Raw genomic sequence first — 21,972 nt, forward strand, 5'->3', positions numbered from 1 at the left:
CAGTATCACAAAAAACTTTTAACATGAATAAAGTGGATATTCTGGTGGATGAACACTGGGGATACATTCCCAATTTTATATGTTTATGGTGACAGAAGGAAAATACCTTTTCTAGCCAATTATTGCTTTATCAGCATGCTCAGAATTTGCCAAGGTGCTGTGGGCAGAATGAAGTGTTATTCCTCAAAATCACTTTAATCTGGATATTTGGAAGACAGCAACATCTACTGTGAAGAGCAGGAGAGGGATGGCTGTGGATGCTCAGCTTTGGATCCTGGCTGGCACTGGACAAAACACATCCAGCAGGGCACCAGGACACTGGAGAAGAGATGAAGAAATTGAAAAAGGAAAAATGGAAGGTGTAAGAACGAGAAAAGTTGTAACTAAGAAGAGCTGAGTTAACTGGAGACTGGTTTAACAGATGTAGAATAGTTTTACAGCTCAGGAGGGAATTGTGCTGGTACAACCTCAGGAGCAGCTGATGTGCTCCAGTCCCACCTCAGACAATTGGATTTAAACATGAGTTTAAAGACAAAGCTGAGCTGGGATAGTTTACAAGATCACTATAAAAGCACAACCTTCCATTCTCTTAAACCATATGGGTTTGACTTCCCATATGGAGTGACAAAATAAAAATGTAGTCTAAAAATAGCTCTCAAAAATGCACTGGCTGAAGGCTGCTTCCTGTGCCACAATTTGATTAGTCCTGTGGAAGGATTTCCATTTCGATTTTCATTTATCTCTGATTTGGAGCATGAAAAGCTGCTTTTATAGTTGTAAGAAGAGGAGAGAAAGGCATCCAGGAAGAAAATATAGAGGGAGCTCTTCTGGCTTTACAGGAGCTGCAGGAACAAGGAAAATTCTTTCAGAGCAGCACAAAACAAAGTGACGCAGGGAGAGCATCTCTCCTTACAATCTGCACCCAAGTTCCCTGTCAGCCCGGTGCAGGGCATTACATATTCCGTGCAGCTCTGGAGGAACCTAAAGGAGCCAAAAATTGTCAGAGCAGAAATTCCCCGTGCAGAGGGAGCGGTGCCAGCACGGCTCCCAACGCGCCCAGCGCGCCGGCCCTGACAGCTCCTTCTGGCCAGCCCGAGGAGCCGCTCCCGCCGTGATGGATGGCATGGAACACAAACATTCCCACTCGGCCTCTGCTGGAAGGTGCCTTCTCAAAAATCAGAGATTTATTTCAGTTTTATTTCACAGGAAAAAAAATATCAGCCCCTCCTCGAGTGCTGTGTTCCGTGTTGGGCAGCTCGCGAGGAGAGAGAACTTGAGGGGATGGAGCGAGTCCAGAGATGGGAATGGAGCTGGGAAGGGGCTGGAGCACCAGGAGGGGCTGAGGGAGCTGGGAAAGGGGCTCAGCCTGGAGAAAAGGAGGCTCAGGAGGGACCTTCTGGCTCTGCACAAGTCCCTGCCAGGAGGGGACAGCCGGGGGATCGGGCTCTGCTCCCAGGGAACAGGGACAGGAGGAGAGGGAACGGCCTCAAGCTGTGCCAGGATGGGCTCAGGTTGGATTTTAGAGAATCTCTCTTCGTGGAAAGGGTTTAAAGCTTTGGAAAGGGCTACCCAAGGCAATGATGGAGTCACCATTCCTGCCAGTGCTCAAAAACCCTCACCATTCCTGCCAGTGCTCAAAAACCCTGTGGATGTGGCCCCTGGGGTTTGGTGGTGAACATGGGGGTGGTGCTGGTTGACAACTGGACTCAGAGACCTTGAAGATTTTTCCCAGCCTTAAGGATTCCATGATTCTAAATTTTAAATTCCTTCCTGCTTCAGGCAGGGGACAGACCATCATCCAAGCACCTGGAGATCTGCTGGTGGCATCCAAGACCTGAAACCCATGGATCTGAAGGAGGAGGAGGGAAGATGATTCTTCGTGGGAGCCTCAAGGAAGACCTGAGTCACTGCTTGAAGAAGGAAATGTCCCAGCTGGGCTCCTCAGGAATTATTTCCCCCATGCTGAAGAGCCCAGGCTCCACTGAGGTATTTCTCATTATTTGTGCCTTTCTCCAAAATAAGTAAAGAAATAAATAGCAGATAACTAAAAGAATTCACATACAACTTTTCTGGATGAAGGAGAAAATAATGTCTTGCTTTTCCAGAGTTTCAGTTTTCCCACATCCCTGGTTTGGCCTGAGTTTATGCAGGTTTATGGGTTTCCTGCTGACTCTGTGCACACTCTGGAACAGTTTCTGTCCTGTTTCTGCATTAATATTTGTTACTGTGGATGCAAAAGTGAAATAAAACTGAGAAAAAAATTGTTTTTTGGAAGAAAAATATGTCCCTCTCCTCAGCCCTGAAAGGAGAGAGCAATGGCAGGGTAGGGTTGGGGAGGGAGGAGCAAATCCCAGCTCTGGCTGAGCCCAGAAAGAATGAAAGGTCCAAACCCTTCCCTTCCCAGGAATCTGGAGTGAGAAAAAGCCAGACTGAAGTCCAGGAGCCTGCACTGGACACTGGGCAAATCTCTGGGCACACATCACACCACAGCCCAACATCTGCCACAGTGCACAATAAAATTCTTCTATTTCATAGGGTTTTTTTTTCCTCTCTCTCTCCTGTTTCTTAAAGCTTTAGGAGTGATTTTCCCAATCTGAGCAAAAGCTCTGCACTCCCCCTTAAAAGAGATTTTTATAATATCTAAGACATATTAAAATCTAAAGAGAGGGAAGAAAATAAATCTAGAGTGGGAAAAGGCTGTAAAAGCATGGGCAGAGAAAGGATTTAGAAACCAGCTTTTCTCTAAAGAATTTATAGAGAGAGAAAAAAAAAAAAATCCAACACTTTGGAAACAATTATTTACAAAGTTCAAAGTGTTTGGTACCCTTTTGTTAGGGTAAGATAAGGGGTAACAAACAGCACCCACACTCACGAGGAGTTTAACCCAATTACTCCTGTCAGCAAAACGAATTTTACAAAGCACATTTCTAGCAGGAAGAATACTTTCCTTGCTTCCAATTCCTTTTTACATTGCTAATAAGTCTCTTAGCAGTCGATTAGAAGTGCCTCTTCATCCAGGAGCGGGCGGATCGCCCTGAGCGCTCCCTGCTCCGGAAAAATCCTGATTGGAGCCGAGGGGAATTTCGCCTGAGGAGCTTCCCTGCAGGTGTTTGGTCCCGTGGCTGTGATTTGTGTCACTGCAGAAGCTGCTGGTGGTTGTCACACACTGGTGGCTCTCAGGGACTGGATCTGGGGCTGCTCTGACCCTTTCCCCCACTGACACCCAAAAATCAGAGAGGGTTTTAGGGCTACGTGGCCAGAGAGGGGAGGAGGACACACCTGCCTGACAATTTAAGGTTCACAAACCTTTAAAATGTGTCCCAAATGTTTCAGAATCTCAGACATCCCAAATCCTGTCACCTGCTGAGCCAGGTAAAGCCTTTAAGGCACTGTAAGTTCAGAAGAATCTAATTTCAGTAAAAAAGTGATGGATGAGAGACAAGGATGATCAAGGACAGCCCTCTCCGGGTGGGTGCCACTTTCCCCAGCTCCACAGATGGGGAACATTTCCCGAGGAGATGCTGAAAAGCCCCTGGCTGTGCTCTCTGGAAGTGAACAGCAGCAGGAGCTGCACCAAGGCAGGAAGATGAGCAGCGGATATGGGAGACAGAGAATTTAAACTTTTTAACTCATCCCCAGAATAATCTGAAAAAAAAAAAAAAAATCCAGTCTCTTTGTGGATAAATACAATTTTATAAACGCTGCTGGAGGCAGTGTGAAGCCCCAGGCTGCCCTTGGCACCTCAACTGCACCTGGAAAATTAATGCAGTGTCTTAATTCATCCAGAAATGCTCACTTATGCAAAGAAAATATTTATATGATGGAGAAGAGGATCAGCTTCCAGCTTTGGATATTCTGGGTAACTCTGTGATCCATGTGTAGGCACCTCACTGAAGACCAGGGTTTGGAGGTGTCCATGTTCATCCCAAACATTATAAGAAATCATCTGACATCTAAATCCAGCACACAGAAAGGAGGCTAAATTCATTAAGTTATTCCATTTTAATTCTCACTTTTTGGCTTTTGGTTTTTGTTCTCAAGGCTTTGTGGCAATTCATGTCAAAGAGCCAAATAAATATTTTCTTGTGCTGTGTGGAAGATGATGTCAGGCGGTGATGGGAGTGAAATACTGACTTTGTAAAAGTGTTTGTACCTCTGATGGGATTGACTCATTTTGTGAGATTATAGAAAATGCATTCCATGGTTATATACACCCCTAGGGGCCCCATGGAGGTGAGATTCTGCATCTCACAATGTTATTTCACCAGGAAAAAAAGGACTAAGTAAATAAAAAATCTGCAGGATGTGACTTCATCATGCACTGTTGACACCTGCTTCTATGATTTAAAGGATGTTACTAAGAATATCAGGGTTGCTAATGTAAATGATGAAGAAAGCAGAGGTCAATCATATAATTATAAATATTAGCATAGGTTTCCCAAGGCCAGAAGTGGCTGCAATGGTAATTGGAATTATGATTTTACTCTTGAATTATGTGATACTGAAAACACTTTGTTCTCTGCTGCTTTCCTGGAACTGCTCCATTAAAGCCAAGGAGACAAACTCTCCAATTATATTTAATCCAAGAATTAACATCCCCTTCTCATGAGGATTCTTTTTCTTTCATGTAGGCATCTCCCTCACCCTGTACATGAAGTTGTTGTGTGAGAGGGGTGTCCCTTGTGTTCCTGCTGCTGATCTGAGCATGCAGCACCCCAAATCTGCCATCCCTGCTGGATATTCAGGATAAGGTGGAAAGAGAGGAAAACTCCTCCAAGCAGCACTGCAGGCACAAAGGAAACATCAAATCCTTCCTCAACCACAAGCCACTTCCCTATGGAAGATGAGGATAAAATGCTCTCAAAGTGCATTTATGCAACAGCCAATATATTAAATTTGATGGAAGACTGGTCCCAACAATATGGTTTAAATTGACAGGATACCTGAAGCTCATGGCATTATTTACAGCACCTCTGAATTACTCTGGACACACAGAAAACACAAAAAAAATGTGGCTGCAGTTTTAGACAAATTCATTTTGGAGTTATTCAGCACTACCTTGTGCAGCCAAAAGTCAGCCCAGCAGCCGGGCTGGTGCTGGGAGGAAATTCCAGAGGGTGAGGAGCTGGCAGTGGCTTTAAATCCCTGAGTGCCATCCTTCCCCACCCCCAGACACCCCTCCCTGCACTGTCCCACAGCAGTCTGAAAGTCAGAGGCAGCCACATGAAAATATTTTCAGTAACAGGAGTTGCTGGGTGCTGCCTGTCGTACCTGGGGATTCCTGCCAGCACCACAGACGGCTTCGGAAATGCTGCTAAATCATATTTTTTTGCAGGGCAAAACCCCCCACAAACTAATCTGCTAATGCTGCCTGAATATTGTTGGGCTGTTTTCCTTTCATGCCTGTGTCTCCTTGCTGAGGGGCAGCTGACAGGAGTCGTGCTGGAGCTGGTGTCTAATGCTGGAACACTCGGCGTGAAGAAATCGGGATACGCCACGAGTGTTGCAACGCGGTTACACAAAAGTCTAAAATTAGGTCATAAATTATATAATCTTGCAAGGAAACAACAAATTTAATGACTATGCCAAACCAGAGATAAAAGCTGAGGAAGGAAATAGCATCTTGCTCATTAAATATTAAGGATCAGATCCTTCAAACATTTGCCAGTGATGAACTCTGTGGGAGCTTGGCATCTGTATTTGTGTGTGTTCTATAGAATGTGCTTATACATCATGTACAAGTGCTGGGTGTGATTTATGGAGCACACACACATAGTAAGTATATTTATAATGCATAAATACATTCCATCAAGAGCAGAGAAGGTGATTAGTGAGAGTTTCCTAAGAGGTTTAATCAGATATTTTGATGGCTTATTTCCAGTGTTGCTCCAAAAGCATTTTTCATTACAGGGCACTGGGAGAGAGCAGGTAGAGACATCTCCTTTTCCCACTTACAGCAGCTTCCACATCACATCCTCAGTGGGACTGAAGAACCCTGTAAAGGAAGAAAGATTACTGAGATATAACAATGGATTTGAAAATTCCCTGCAACCTTTGAATCCCTTCCCTAATGCTGCTGTGCCCCAGCCTTTCTTCTCACCTTACACGAGGCAAATCTGGTTTGATCTGTCTGAAACAACGCAGGGACGAGGTCTTGTGCGTATTCCCTTAAAAGTTGGAAGCGATTCCCTCGGGCCCATGGCTGTGCTGATGTCCTGAGTATGTTAATGAGAGGGAATGGGAATCTCTGATGGAAAAAGGCAGATAGCACTCCCGTCCTTGCTGTCGTCAAAGCCTCTCTGATAACCATGTCCTTTTCTTCAAAGATTTGAGTCATTTGTGGATTGACTACATAATCCTTGTGCCGGAGCCTGGGAAAACTGCTGTTGATGCCCTTGGCAAATTCTTAGCCTAAAAAAGCATGAAAAAAAGAGGACCAAGTAATTTCAATTCCATAAAATACATTAAAAGCAGCACACAGGTATGTAAATGGGAAACTCCATAACTGTAATTTGCCCATTTAGAGCCTGATCTAAAGGCTATAAAAGTTAATTTGAAATCTTTTCATTGATTTTAATGGCCTTTAGATCAGGCCCATATTATTCACTGCATATCATGTTTGTTTCAATGCAATAGTGTATTTATGTAAAATGTGAGTTATGTGGATTATAACACGTGCAGATCCACTGCTTATTCTGCAAGGGCAAATCTTGTGAAATTTACTGGCTTCAGCAATGCACATAAAATACAAAGACCAAAATAAAGTCCCAAATAATGATTAGACTTTTTGAAAGTGAGATAAAAAAAAAAAAAAAGAAAATGAGGAGGCCTTATTTCATTATATACTGATACAAGCTAAATGTATTTTAAGGATCATGAAATCCAAATGGAAATTTGCACAATTCCTCATTTCCGACTGCAGCAGTTCAACAAAAAAAATTACATGTAAATGATTCAAAACCTCTCAAAGAAACAGCACTTTTTTTTCTTTTTTTTTTTTTCTAATTTGAGGAGAAGAAGAAAAAGGTTTCAACCCAGGCTCAGCAAGGGATAACAGCATTACAGGCACTGCATGGAGAATTTAGCCACTCATAATTCCAAATCCTTCTCAAATGCTTTATTGCTATAAGGTGGCTCATAGCAGCCTCTACACAACAGGACTCCCATAGCATTAACCATGAGAGATAGGCTTCCAGAAAGAAACTATAGCAAAGTAATTGTAAATCTCTAATGATGCATAAAACTGAGCTGAATTGGTCCTGAATTCTCAGCATAAAAGAAATGAACCATCAGAAGAACCAATTCTGGTGGCAGTATAACACACCCCAGTGTGGAAACTGTTTATGGTGTTTGCTGCAGTGGAAATATTCCCACTAATATGCAAGGGATAGGAATTCATTAAAAAGGCCTGAATGCTGCAGCTTCTTGGGATGCCACATGTGACACTAAAAACAAATTGTTAGCCAAAAAGAGAACCTTGTCTGTACCAAAGCAGGCCATTGGCTCAGGCAGTGGCAGTTTGCTGTGCAATAAATCCAGTGGGATCTGCAGGGCTTTAATCCCACCTTGCAGGACCTCCAGGGTGGTTTTGTGCATCCTGGGGGGTTTGGCAGCACCAGGCTGGGCTTTGTTGGAACTGTGCCCACCAAGATGTCCCCTGGACTGCTTGGACACACCAGACTGAGGCCTCATCCCCCTCCAAAAAATCCTGTGCCCAGCCTGACCTGGGAGCTCCAGCGATGGCCCTCAAGGGGACATGGCCATAGACAGCTCAGAGAGCTGTGCTAAAACCCAACATCTCCATTTTCCTTAGAAAGTTGAGCCAATTCCCACCAGATAAGCACCCAATAAAATATTTAAAACCATAATTAACAATACCATTTAATTAATTAACAGTGCAATCAACAAACTGTACCGACATACGCGGCTCATTCCGAAAACCTCAGCGCACAAACCTGGACCCTCAGCAGTTAATCCATCACTGTCCAGAGGCACCTTCCTCCAGGAGCAGATCTGATGGATTATCTGGGAGACCAGGAATGCCAGAACAAGAGGCTGCACACATTTCCCCACACAGCCTCACCCAGGAGCTCCAGAGTGGCCATAAACACCATTTTTTTGAGGTGAGGAACCGCCGTGCTTTTGCGTCCAGTAGATCTCTGGTTGTTTTTTTTTTTGGCACAGCCAAGAGGTGTGGGATCATGGGATGAAGCTTTTCCGGCACCAGGGCATCTGTCCATGGAGAAGTAGATTGACAGGGCTGGAATGGTTGGGTTTGTTTGTTTTCTCATTTCACAACTCGGAAGAGCCAGACATCTTGAGAGCTCGGATGCTTCATTGCACGGTGTCAAAACCGGCGGAGGCACAGATTTGAAATCTGCATACGTGGACAAAAAGAGGGCGTATTTGAAATTAATTACAATTTCTAGGCACTACCCAGAGAACAATATTTACTCCTAATAAGCATGCACCAAGGAATGGCACATTTACTGCACGGTTTTTAGTGAAGCTGCAGTTTTCCACACTTGCGTGTAGGACTCCAAGGCTTAACCAGGACTTTTCATTTTATAAAAGCTTTTTAAAGATTTCCCTTCTAGAAAAGAAAAAAAATAAATATCACTGATTTAAAGTCAAGCTAAAATGAAATGAAATGTGAGTGACCCACTGGGACTTCCTATGCTTGCAGTTGCATTTATCTGCATCACACACAACACATCAGTTATAAAACATCCCACAACTCTGTATAGGTGTTACAGCCTTATCTATAATCCTCATGGAAATTCTGGGAAGAAAAGGTAAACAATTTTAAAAGGGGAAAAAAATAATAAAATAATAATAATAAAAACATTGGTCTCACTTTGTTTCAACTGCAGATAAAAAAATAAGTGAAGAAATTAAATTTTCCTAATAAAAATCCTCCTTGTACATAAATATAACAATAAAGGAAGGTGAAAAGTGAGAAAAGAGGGGAGAATCACAGCAGGTATAAATGAAAAACTAATTAATTCACGCTGCTACAAATTTCCCTCTTATTGGTGAGGTGCTGGCACTGTAACCATCCTTTTATTTACCTCTGATTTAGGGGTCTTACCCTGTGAGCAATTTATGGGTGCTCATTTTGGAAATAAAACCCCAAACCAGTCAACCCATTTCCCCTGAGGATCCCACAGCAGGAAGTGCTGTCCAAGATGCTCCAGCTGACACCATTCCAAGGTACCTCCATTTTCCCCAATCAAATCAGAACAACTCTAATTAAAGGTAAACAAGGAGCTAAAGTGAGATGAATGGTTTATAGGTGCTTCATGCTTCCCTACATTGATTAATAGATAAGGAATTCATCCCTCCACCAAATTAGTTGACAAACCCTGCTGTAATTACTCCCTGTACACGATGATCTGTGCGCACAGGGAGCTCCAGCAGGGACTGAGCTCCAGCTCCCTCCAAAGATATTTTGTGCTGGTTGGCTGCACCCACCAGGTATTTACATTCCACAAATCTTGTCTTTGCATTCCAAGTTTCTCAATATGGTTTTAATTTGAAATTAAAGCAGGGGTGGTCACTCTTTCGTGGAATGCCATTACTTGTGAATCAGGTTTGCAGCATGGGCAGTTGCCCTGGACTCTGCTATTTCTTGGCTTTGGGAGTTTAATTTTTCCTTTTGTTTTTTCCCTGTTGTCCTGCAAGTTACTCTGCTCTGTGAGCAGCAAACACAAATTCCTGTCACCTGTGGTTGAAATCTTGTGAAAGAAGTGCATTTGCCAGCTCAAAATCAACCCCAAAGCTGATCCAGAAGACACCTGATCACTCCTAAAGCAGAGCACTACGAGAGAACAGCACTTCAGGGTCTGCACCAGATATTGCCTGGCCACCATGGACCAGGCTGGAGGCATCCAGAGATGGGCTCCAACTTTTGGAGAATGCCTTGAGTTATTTTTAAGGAGTTTGCCATTAGAATAATTAGTGGTTATTAGGGTAGGAACCAGCAGCTGGGAAGGGGTGGATACAAGGCTTAGTCTCATTCATTGATTACTTTCCAGTTCAAGTCTTGCAAGGGGGATCCAGCCCTTGAGACAGAGATCCTTGTGCTGGAAAAACGGGAATCAATAAATCTATTCAGGAAAACATAATTTCATTTTCCTTCTTAACCAGAAATTGAGATACACACATTTCTCCTTCCCTGCTTCTCCCTGACTTAAATATATCCTGTGTTATGTAAGTAATTGTTTTGAACCCACTCTAGGACACAGCCAGAGACATGACTCCAATAACACATTATCAGTAAAACAAAGCAAAACAGTTTCATGTCCCTGCTGGGTTTGTATATCCACTCTTAAATGAGCAGATTGTCTCATTATTCACCCTGATCTGGTCATTGTATGCTTAGTCACAGCTGTCACAACAGGTGCCCGAGCAGCCTCCCCTCCGTGGCACTGCCTTTGCTCTCTGGAGTTTGTTGTCACATTCCTCTGGTGGCTTTGCTGTTCCCTCTCTGGCTCTTTCCAGGCTCACCTTCATCATTCCTGCTGAAATCATCCAGGGCTGGTGACTCAGGCTGTGACAAACCTTCAGTGTAGCCGCCAGCCCTTCACGAGCTGATGTTCCTCATCCCATCACACAAAACCAATTTATCCACCAGCTTTGGCATGGTTGTTGTGCCTGGACTTCCCCCATCTCTCTCAGTATCTCCAGTGACCTCTTCTCCTCATGGAATTAGATATTCCAGGACAAGGCAGGGATAGAGGCTGATTCCTCCACTAGACCAGACCATGCCAAGCGACAGCAGGAGTCTCCAGTGAGTTGAGAATTTCCGTGGGCTCTAGTCCAACATTATATTTAACAAAAAAAATCTTTGAAAACAGCTTTTATGCCCCAAGATATCATCTCTTTCCCTTTTATTTCTTTTTAACGTCCTTTTGGTGGTGGTTTGGGGTTCCCAGGGTTGAGTGCAGAGCTGCTCCCCTCCTGTTCCTCTGCTCTCACTGCAGATTTATACATCACATTTTCCCACTGAGCTTAGCACTCACTGGGGATCTTTTACTGCTGAAAATCCTGTGAGTTCTTCAATTATCAACACTGTGCCACTGTGCTCTAACAAACTTTATCTGATACAGCAGCATATCAAGCATTTTTAGTTCTGTAAGAAATGTTTTCTTAGCTGGAAGCAAATCTCCTCTGATATTAAAGTACTTCCAAATAGAGACAATTTAATTTGATTTTTTTTTTCTATTGTCTTTAAGGAATATATTGCAGGTTGAGGGCAAAATATACACAATTCAAGCTCTTTTATGTTTTGTAGGCATCAGAATTTAGGTCCTAATTCCTGAAATGATGTAATCCATCAGTCCCACTGATTCCAAACACTGGTGAGAAGGAAACTAGACTGAAAGGCAGGAATGTAACCTGTATCAATCCCCAGAAGCACTGAAAAGATTTCTATAATTTTTCTTCAATAAAATTACAAAGGAACAAGGAAAATACCCAGCTCTTGATTTACAGAATAAATAAATCCAGTGCACTACTACAACTACAACCATTTGTTTTCTCTCTAAAAATCCAGAGTTCAGGGCCAAACCAGGCATTTCTATCTCAAGTTTCATCCATTTGGGACTGAAATCTTCTTTTCTCCCTAATTTTCCCTTCCTGCCCTGCCTTCCCTGTCCTGCAGCACAACATATCTCTACAGAAACACAACTCCTTACAGTGGGGAACAAAGTTTTACTAAAATCTTCAATAATTGCCACCATTTTTAATGCAATTTATTGCCTGAAAACCAAAAGTAGAGGCAGTATGGTGATCATCCAGATTTCTCTTGGTCACCTCCACTTTAAGTAATTTATCCTCTCTGTTGTTACATTTCACATCTCTTTGGGAGTATGAATTAACACAGGGAGGTAAAATTACTTATATTCTTGCTTCCTTAAAACTGAGTAGGCAGTTCATTCCTCTCTTCTTCTCCCTCTTTTCCCATGTTACTTAAAAAGCAAAATCATTATTTCTGGTGTTTGTGGCTTGACCTTTTCCAGGATTGGGTCACCTGCTAACCTAAATGCACCTGAATGCAGGTACAGACTGATGGACAAGAAAGCACAAATCTGCAAAAAAATGTAAATAAACTTAGAGGGAGGAACAAATCTGAGGGGTGGTTTGGTGGGGAACAAACCAGAACAGAAAGTTGGTACCCTACAAAACCAGCAGTGCAAAGGATCTGAAGGAAAGAAGCTTGGCTGCTGCTTCTTATTTTTTCTTTGTTGGGGTTTTTTTGGTGCTGGTGGTGGTTTTGGGGGGTTTTTCTTTACCTTGCTCTGATTGTTTTATTTTATGGCATGGCTTAACATACTTTCTCCAAAAATCATTGACCAGGATAAAAGAAACCTCGTTTGCTCCAGACATCCCTTCACCAAAGGAAGCAGGGCACTGCTCCTGCCATGGGGCAGGAAGCAGGAGTTTTGAACCCACTCACATTTTTAGCATTTCTACCCTTACAAAGCCTTCATCTTCTGTATTATTAAACTCTTCCTGCACAAAGATCCCAAAAAGGTGCCTCTGTCCTCTACCCAGCCTGGAGTTCAAGGCCTTTATGTGTGAGGAGACATTTTAGAGCACAATAACAACACAAAATCTTTATCAAAGATTGTTGGAGAGTTGGAATTACCAGTGGCTATCAGTCAATAATTGTTGGAGTAAGTGATGGATAAGGGATAACCCTTCCCAAGCAATTCTGCTGTGGGAATGAGAAAAGCAGCTGGAAAGAATTCATAACTAGAACCTCGCAGAGCTCAGAGAAATGTGATGTATAAACAGATTATTATTTCCTGTGGATATTGATGATAAATGAACTGGATTTGGTATGTCTGGGAAATATCACCACCCTCCAAGCCACCTCAGCTCACTGTGGCTGAAGGCAAAAACCTCTCCTTTAACTTATGAGAACTCAGAAAAAAAAAAAAAAAAAAAGAAAGCACTGAATATCTGGGTCGTTAGAAGTACAAAAGTTGCACATTCCTCTTGCACATTTTTCATTTAATTAGTATTTCCTGCGGGCTTTCAGTGTAATGAGTCATTGATTATTGCAAGGAGTGCTTTGTAGGGTAAATTAATTCATTTAAGAGAAACAGTAAGAGGTGTTAAGTAGCTGGATAAATAAATAAAAGGCAAAGTGTTTTGGTCATTTGGTTGCAAGTCAGGCCCAGGGGACCCCCATTTCTCTAAATCAGTTATTCAGTGAGCACACCAGTACCTGCCCTCCTCTTTCCTTATCTTTACCTGTACCTACAGCTTTTATAAAATATGAAAAATCCCTACAGATAAATCAAAAATAAAGAAAAGTCTGTTCCTCTGTTGAAAATCAGTTTCCCTTTACCAGCCTGATAGCTAATTACATGAGAAAATATATGCAAAAAGTCGAGTTTCCACTTAATTTAGAGAAAACTTCTATTTGCTGCATGTACATTTTGAGTAAAAACCAGAATTTCTGAAAAGAATATAAAGCAGAAAGAGTACCTTAACATTTAAGGTCAAAAAGAGAAAAAGGTGACGTTTGGAAGAACTGGTTGTACCTGTGACATTAATCTCAAAAACGTGGACATGGGGCAGGACTAAGGATAAGAATGGATATATTACCTGGCTTCTCACAGGGCTTCCAAAAAGATGTTCAAAGGAAAAAGTCATTGAAACCAGAAACCTCTTCAATGCAAACAAAGATGGAAAAGGGGTGATTTTTCTCCTTGGGACATCTCTGATTCTTCTTAGCTGAAGATACGTTGATATTTATCAATATATTTATGCAGGATGTGATTTACCAACCCAGTCAGCAACTGCCTTTTGAGAATTCCACACAAAGGAAATAAAGAAACAATATAATTCCTCATGACCTTACTTGAGCCCCATTCCAACCACAAATGAGCCTGGATCACAAAAGATTTGGCACAAATAAAAAATGGGTTATAGTTTGTGAAGATCCCAAACTCCCTGCACTGGTGAACTCCATAAATCCAGGGGAAATGCTGCCTCATATTTGGGCTGAACACAGAGCTACAACATCCACATATCATGGTCCTTTTGGTGGTTTTTATTGTTGAGAAAGGTTCCCAATGTGCTGGGAGAAAAATCCTTTCCACTGGTCTCGTTTTGTCTTTACAAAACTTGCCTTTTGCTGCCTCCTGGAAACTTGGAATTTCAGTTTCAGCCTTGGAAACTGAATTTTAGGTGTTGGCCTGAAACACTTCATGAACACCCAAGCACAGAAGGGTAACAAGCACCTCAGCTTTCAAATATTTCTTCAGTTCACAGCGCAAAGAGAGAGAGAGAGAGAAAAAATACCTTTATACCGGAAATTATTCATAGAAATTACAATCTGAGCAGGGGAAATGCTAAATTTGAGAAGTAAATTAGTCATTTATAATCTGCACTCAGATCTAGCCTGAGATGTGCTATTAACTCATTTTAAGCTGCAAAACTCTGGGGACAAGAGCCACATTTTCCGTGCTGGGACTTGCAGAGTCAAATTCAAACCCATTAATGGTATTCACCAAGCACCAGTGCTCTGAGGTTGCCTCCCTGAGCAAGGCAGAGCCCTGACAGAGCAAATTCCATTTATCCAAGGTTCTCCTTTCAGTAAGGAACAGTTATCAGGCTACATAAAAGCTGAACCAAAAACCTCAATTTAAAATAGGGTGTGTAAAAAGGAGCAAGGAGTCCTTCCCTCCCTGGAGATCCCTGTTCTCCCAGCAAGCAGGCGGATTATAAGGAGCCTTTGTGTATTATTTTCTGCTGGGAAATGACTTCGTTCCCGTGCCTGCAACACTGCAGGGGAGAATCCAGCTGGGGGACAGATCTCCAGCTGGAATAACCCAGCCCCACTCGCCCTGTCCAGGCACGGAGCCTCTCCCAGGGAGCACAGGGAGCTCAGGGAATTTCATTCCTTGGCAGGAAAAAGATGGGAAAGAAAGGCACCTTTCCAACATCAGCAGACAGGTGAGTAGGAATTTACAGACATGGATTTTGGGGTGACTTCAACGACAGAAAGTTACTCACTGGGAACTCATGAGGTTGGGGGCGTCTCTGAGAAGGATGCAGAAATTGTGGCTGCTCCATCCCTGGAAGTGTCCAAACCCCATTGGGATGGGATTTGGAACAACCTGATCTGGTGGAAGGTCCCTGTCCCCAGCAGGAGGGTTGGAGTGAGGTGATCTTTGAGGTCCCTTTTAATCCAAGGGGATTAAAAAAAATTAATGTAATAAATAAATAAATAAATAAATTATACTAGTGAATAATATTAATAGATAATAAATAAATAAATATAAAATAATAAAATTACATTTTGTGATTCTAAGTTTTTTGACCTGGGACAGATGATGCTGAGGTTGAAATGGCTGTAAACATCAGGCTTTTTTTTCCCCAGATCTGTTTGATTTCTAAAAATAACATAGAATCATGCAATAGTTTGGGTTGGAGGGGACCTTAAGGATCACCTAATACCAGTATGAAGTGAGAATGTTCACAAAAAGAGCTGAGTTCTGCCCTATTATTATCTTCATAAAATATTTTTTATCTTCTAGAAATTGCATATGTTGATCCTTGCAATGCCTTACAAATAATGCATTTATCCATCATTTAAACCGTACATTATAATTTATAGGTTAGTTATTTTATTTTGGTGTCAATCAAAGTGGGAAGCTGTATGAAAGAGCTTAGATTAGGAGAAAGAGATTTTTCATGGTAAGCTTTAATAAACTAACGGTGGCATTATAAGAGCTACCAAATAAAAACCTGCCGTCTAATAATAAGCCTGTTCCTGTTTATTTAAATGTTCCACTTTGTGCTTGTTTGTAAAAAGTTAATCATTACAGCAAAGTTCAGACTGTGGAAACAGGTGAGTCTTCTTTGGCTAAAACCTGCAGCACTGAGCAGTGCAAAGGGGGTTGGAGATTTCAGCCCTTTTTATTGCAGAATAAAACCTTCTTCTGGAGATGAAGGGGAGGTTTTGCCCACGTAACTCCTGTCTTGGGCAGGGTGAGGATTATCCCTGTCCTAGCACAGCCCTGTGCAACCTGACCTTGAATGTTTCCAGGGATGGGGCATCCTCCACCTCCCTGGGCAGCCTGTGCCAGGGTTTTGTAAAGGAATTTCCTCCTAAATCTGTCTTGCCCTTACTCCACCAGGCTGGAAGCTCCAGAGGCTCCCAGGGATGGTCCTGCTGGGCAGCCACCTGCTCCCTTGCATTCCACAGACTAGAATACATTCAAAATCCATTCATCAGAGTTATTCTTGAGGAACCAGCTCTCCTGACATCCTGAACCCCAAAACACCTGTGTTCTCTTATTCCAGGGGAGCACGTTTGTCCTGACTGCTCCTCTCCAAAGCCTCCCAGCAGGGACAGAGAGGGATGTCCTGACTCCTGGAGGTTGCTCAAACACTCTGTGCCTGCTGCCTGTGCCACAGAGGTTAAACCCTGACACTCCTGAGTACACGGCAGAGCTCTGCCAGCTGCTGATAAATGAGATTTCAGGATGGGCCATGTTAAATCACGGATATTTGGACTCGTTACACCCTCTCCTGCTGTGACCCAGCCAACCACGGCCATATGGAGCTGTGGGAGCACCGCTGGCCACTCGTGCTCGTGGCCTTGGGTCAGCTTTGGCAGCAGCCCTGCCCAGAGCCCCTCCATAACTCACACTAAACTCATGTCTCTGCCCATCTGGAAGGCTCCCAGCTGGACCACGAGCATGCATCTCACACCTCCTGGCACCGCGGTGGTGGGCAGTGGTGGCATGGGATGCTGAATGCTCTCCGTGGGAATGGGATCTTCTCTGTGGGAATGGGATGTTCTCTGTGGGAATGGGGTGTTCTCCATGGGAAAGGGATGTTCTCAGTGGGAATGGGATGTTCTCCGTGGGAATGGGGTGTTCTCCGTGGGAATGGGATGTTTTCAGTGGGAATGGGATGTTCTCAGTGGGAATGGGGTGTTCTCCATGGGAATGGGATGTTCTCCATGGGAATGGGATGTTCTGCATGGGAATGGGATGTTCTCTGTGGGCAAGGGATGTTCTCCATGGGAATGGGATGTTCTCTGTGGAAATGGGATGTTGTCCATGGGAATGGGATGTTCTCAGTGGGAATGGGATGTTCTGCGTGGGAATGGGATGTTCTCTGTGGAAATGGGATGTTCTCCATGGGAATGGAGTGTTCTCCATGGGAATGGGATGTTCTCCATGGGAATGGGATGTTGTCCATGGGAATGGGATGTTCTCTATGGGAATGGGATGTTCTCAGTGGAAATGGGATGTTCTCCATGGGAATGGGATGTTCTCCATGGGAAAGGGATGTTCTCCATGGGAATGGGATGTTCTCCATGGGAATGGGATGTTCTCCATGGGAAAGGGATGTTCTCCGTGGGAATGGGATGTTCTCCATAAAAATGGGATGTTCTCCATGGGAATGGGATGTTCTCTATGGGAATGGGATGTTCTCTGTGGGAATGGGGTGTTCTCCATGGGAAAGGGATGCCCTCAGAGCAATGCAGGGCACCAGCCCAAATCATCCCAAGACCAAAACCAACTCTGCTCTTTCCACCACCCTGCAGAGGAATGAGTCCACCTCACCTGACATCAGCATTTCAGCATACACGTGCCTGGAAAGCAACATTTCCTCTTTTGGAGAAGAAAATCCCTCTTAGCCCCACCTCTCCCATCATTTTTCCTGCCTAGAGCAAACTGTTGTTGCTGGTGTTGTCTACCTGCAGAAAGGAGCAGGTAAACCTGTGTCATTTCAAAATACCATTTGCCTTTTTCCCTCCAGATGGAAACTCTTTGGTTTCTGCAATCACTAAACACACAACCAAATCAAGATATGATCTGCTAACATATTCAAAATGATGTTTGGCCTGAATATTTTTTTTTTAGCTTCAAACATCAATTTAATTTCGTAATGAATACATGCTTCATCTCATAACATTTCATTTTTCATACATTTAGCAAAATTGCTTAACTGATAGTTTTTTTTTTCCCCAAACAGCTTTATTCCTACACTAAAGACATGCAAATCAAAGACTTGCACTCTTATATAATGTGCAGAATTCCCTACCATTGGTTCAATTGCTAAGTTCTAAAATATTCATAATAACCATACTTTTTTTCAATATTAATTTGGTATCCTGATTATTTTATTTTTTTTTTTAGGAAAAGCACATTAAGATACACAAGGAGAATTTTACAGACCTCTCTGTTCAGTGATTTTTGCTTTTATTTGTTCCCCTCTGCAGAGGGGAACCTCCCCAGCACCCACCACATGCTCCACATCCCCAGAGCGTTATCAGGAGCGCCGGCAAGGCACATCCAGCCCCACTTCCTAAGCCTAATGCCCTTTGCAATTCTTGTCTGAGCAGTTGTTAGCTGAAGACAAGACGACTTATTTCCATTCACTCCCCGCATAATCCACCTTATGAATTTCCACTTCACCTACCCGCACAGCCAAGGAGCCAGAAATACAAAATATTTCCTACTGTGTTTTAAACCCACATCCTCCTGGATACACGATAAGAGCTTAATAGCTTTGACACTGCACTGTTTTCATATTCATGCCTAAGTTATGGATACAGCAACAGATCAGCACTTCTTTGTGCTTGGCATTGGCTCTGCTTCGTTGCCTTAAACTGTCTGAGTCAAGGCCACGTTTTAATGCCATAGAGCTCTATTCAAATACCAGTATGACCACATTTTAAAAGCCACCCTGTACCACTTCATTGCCGCAGATGTCCTTTACATCTGGCAAGGGCCGTTTCTCTGCGTGTCAACAGTAATTCAGTTTAACAGCTGTCTCTTTTGACAAGCTTAGTGTCAGACTCTAAAATGACAGGGTGACAGTTTTCCTTTTCTTTAACAGAACATAGTGAAAATTAACTGTTTGAATGCAGGAGCACCAAACGCCTCCCGAATACAGTTTGGAGTCAAGGGAATAGGGTTGGGAATTGTTGGTGTTAACAACCCGAACTGGAAACCTGTAGGGTCTGACAGATCCTGGCACTGCCCCTGGAATTGAGGTATTTACCTGAAATCAAAGTGTTCAGCGCCCAGAAAACCTTGAATTGTGATGAAGGAGATGTTGGAGGGAAACCCTGGGAATTTGCACACTGGCATGACAAGTGACTTTCCTGAACTGCATAAAGACACAGGACAATATTCCATGTATTTAGTTAAAGTTCTTAACACAGCAACTAAAGGTACCCCACGCCTCAGTTTTCTAACGTCATACACACAGCTTTTCCACAAATTTCTGGCCTCCAAAAGCACCTCAGCATAATTTCTGTAGGACTACAACTGCACCTGGAATAATACTGTACATCTTCATGATTGAAACCTTTAACAGTAAAACCAGCTTGTGGACAGTAACAAAGTGCCACCATGATTTATGAACCACCAATAAATGCTACCAAGACACCGCTTTAATCTGGTGCAGGAGTGAGCTTTACGAGGCTGCTCGTATTTGGCTTACATAAAACTGAATTTTAAAAATATAAACTTTACACTATGTGTATTTAAACCATGTACTGATGGCAGCTGCACACTGGGTCACCTCCTTGTGTGTCTGTTCTTCAGGGCTGAGCAGTGAGGATGGAAGATGCCTCCCCAATTCAGTTCTTGGCCAACCTCAAAGTTGGCTGCAGTGACACTTGATTCCGTCTCATACAATTTGTTTTAAAGAATTACGAAAGATTTTCTGTTGTTCGTGCCTGGGTGAGCAGGTGCAGCTAAAACATAACAGAATAACCAACAAGAACCCAACAGGTCAAAAGGATGAAAAAACAAGCATAATATTGAAGCTCCTTTAGTAATTGCTTTTATTTGCTTAATGTTGTCATAAGGAGGAATTTTTTTACCAAGGTGGCAGAACGCTGGCACAGGATGCTCAGAGAGGTGGAAGGTGCCCCATTCCTGGGAATATTCAAGGTTATCTTGGACAGGGCTGTAAGCAACCTGCTCTGAAGATGTCCTTGCTCATGACAGGCGGGTTGGACTAGATGGAATTTAGGGGTTCCTTCCACCCCAAACCATTCTCTGACTTAATGATAAATACTTGTATGTAATACCCATGATTACAACATGTGACCACCTCATGATATTTAGAGCAATTCACACTCAAATGCCTACAAACAGCTCCAAAAGCCATGCTCATTTTTATCAGCTGGAATGGAGATTTCCCATTTCTCAGTCTCATAACAGAGCCCAGCTCTTCCTCTTTTATTCCACCTTCTTAAACACAATTGCTCATGACCTGCAGAAGTCACTGACTGTCCACCACTCCGTATCCAGGTCTCTCCTACAGCAAAACCTTGTCCCTGTGCTGCAGGGGCTGGGACAGAGATGCTGACAGTGCCACCTCCCTCCCCACTCCTTCCTCACCCACGCACCCCGTGTGATTTCCATATCCTGGGAATTCATACTTTCATAGCCAGAGGTGAGTCTCTGCAAAGGGAACACGTTGCTGGGGTTTTATTAATATATCATGAAGCTCAGTTAGCTGCAAACACATATTTTTAGCACAACATCAGCCCCATGGGACGTGCAGGTCGCTGCCTTTGGAAGGGTGGGTTGTTATTAGTACAGCACTCAGAGCTCAGCTACACAAAACATAGAGAATCACTTTAAATACTAGTTCATCTCCCTAAAAACCTCTCACATGCCTGGAACACTAATAATTCTATAACTTAGGCTGAACAGAGTACTATTCAGCTGTAAATTTTATGGCTACCCTCTCCACCTCTTATGAAGTGTGAAAAGAGGCTTCATATCTGTCAGTCTTTGCTCAGAAATGACTTTCGCTGATTACTTAAACTTTCGTTAAATAAGCTTTCCACAAGCTGTAAAAACAGAACACAGTAGGGAAAAAATTGGCTCTCTTTTAAAAGTGCTGTAAAGTCTCTTTTTGAATGAGTAATTAGAAATGTGTAAACTCATTTATGGATATGTGAGAAGCACACACAAAAAATTTGACATTGCATGCAAGTATTTCTGTGTGCTATCAAATTTCATTGTATTTCACAGAGACCCAAACTATACAGACCCAAAATACACATACATTAGTGGACATGGGTTATTTGCCAAGGAGGAATTTACATACAGTACAAGTAAAACATCCTAATTTAAATCTGTGACAATGGATACTCACATTCTTAAAGAGAAATCACAGCTGTTTGTCTTTCCTCTCATATTTATACAGATTGCAAAGCTGTTGACAGAGCACGATTTGAGCTGGGCCTTTCCAACTGCTCACTGTTATTTTTATTGCCATTGTCAGCTATCTTTTCCATATCAAGATTAAGCTTAGATGAAGAGGTTCTGATATCCCAAAGCCATACAGGAACACCCAGGTGGTCAGGCAGGGAGGGGCAGTGACAGACCCCAGGTCCCACTGCTGCTCCTCGTCCCCTTGAAACTTCCAAACCCTTTTAGTTAAACCATGTTCCCATCTTCATTTCCTGCACACACACAAGCTGCCCATCCCCAAAACAGGCTCTGCAGACGCCCTGCAGCCCCCTCATACCTTCATTTTTTTGGGTCCTTTCCCTCCCTTAAAACTTACATTATTTGTGCTGAAAACTTGCTTTGCCTCCGAGCCTCACGCTCGGCTCTGCGGCAGGGGGTGAGCATCTCATCTCAAAAGAAGAGAGAGAGGCAGGGATGGGGGGAGATGGGTGGTGCCCCCTGTGTGATTTCCCACCTCCCTGGAAGAGAGGACAGGGCATCTCGGGGCCACGGAGCTGGAAATCATCCCACCTCCAAACTGGTAGATGTTTGCTCGGGGACGTCCCGCTGGGCACACGTACTGTGCACTATAAATAGTAATGTCTTCCATGCTCCTCTCAACGGAGGAATCTGCAGGAGGGGAAATAGTCTCAAATCTGTGTCATTTTCAAGACAAACAGAGCCAGCCTCATTCCCTCCTCAGCAGGGAAGCTGGAGGTAGGGGGTACTCACC

At 43.2% G+C, this 21,972-nt stretch overlaps 1 long non-coding RNA gene across 7 annotated transcripts in view; it reads right to left on the reverse strand.

Moving 5' to 3' along the window:
* Positions 1-21,972, reverse strand: part of LOC131583685 (uncharacterized) — an 87,837-nt gene that overhangs the window by 1,641 nt on the left and 64,224 nt on the right. For 5 of the 7 annotated variants that reach the window (XR_009278571.1, XR_009278570.1, XR_009278568.1 and 2 more), the window contains 3 exons: positions 7,956-8,377; positions 6,101-6,411; positions 5,555-5,995 (listed from right to left, as the gene is read on the reverse strand). This is a non-coding gene — a long non-coding RNA (uncharacterized LOC131583685). Of the gene's footprint in view, positions 1-5,554; positions 5,996-6,100; positions 6,412-7,955; positions 8,378-21,972 lie in introns of those variants that run through there. The other 2 variants (XR_009278573.1, XR_009278569.1) reach the window with 2 other exon arrangements.

This window comes from Poecile atricapillus, chromosome 12, assembly GCF_030490865.1.
Source record: "Poecile atricapillus isolate bPoeAtr1 chromosome 12, bPoeAtr1.hap1, whole genome shotgun sequence".
In the NCBI taxonomy this organism is placed as follows: Eukaryota; Metazoa; Chordata; class Aves; order Passeriformes; family Paridae; genus Poecile; species Poecile atricapillus.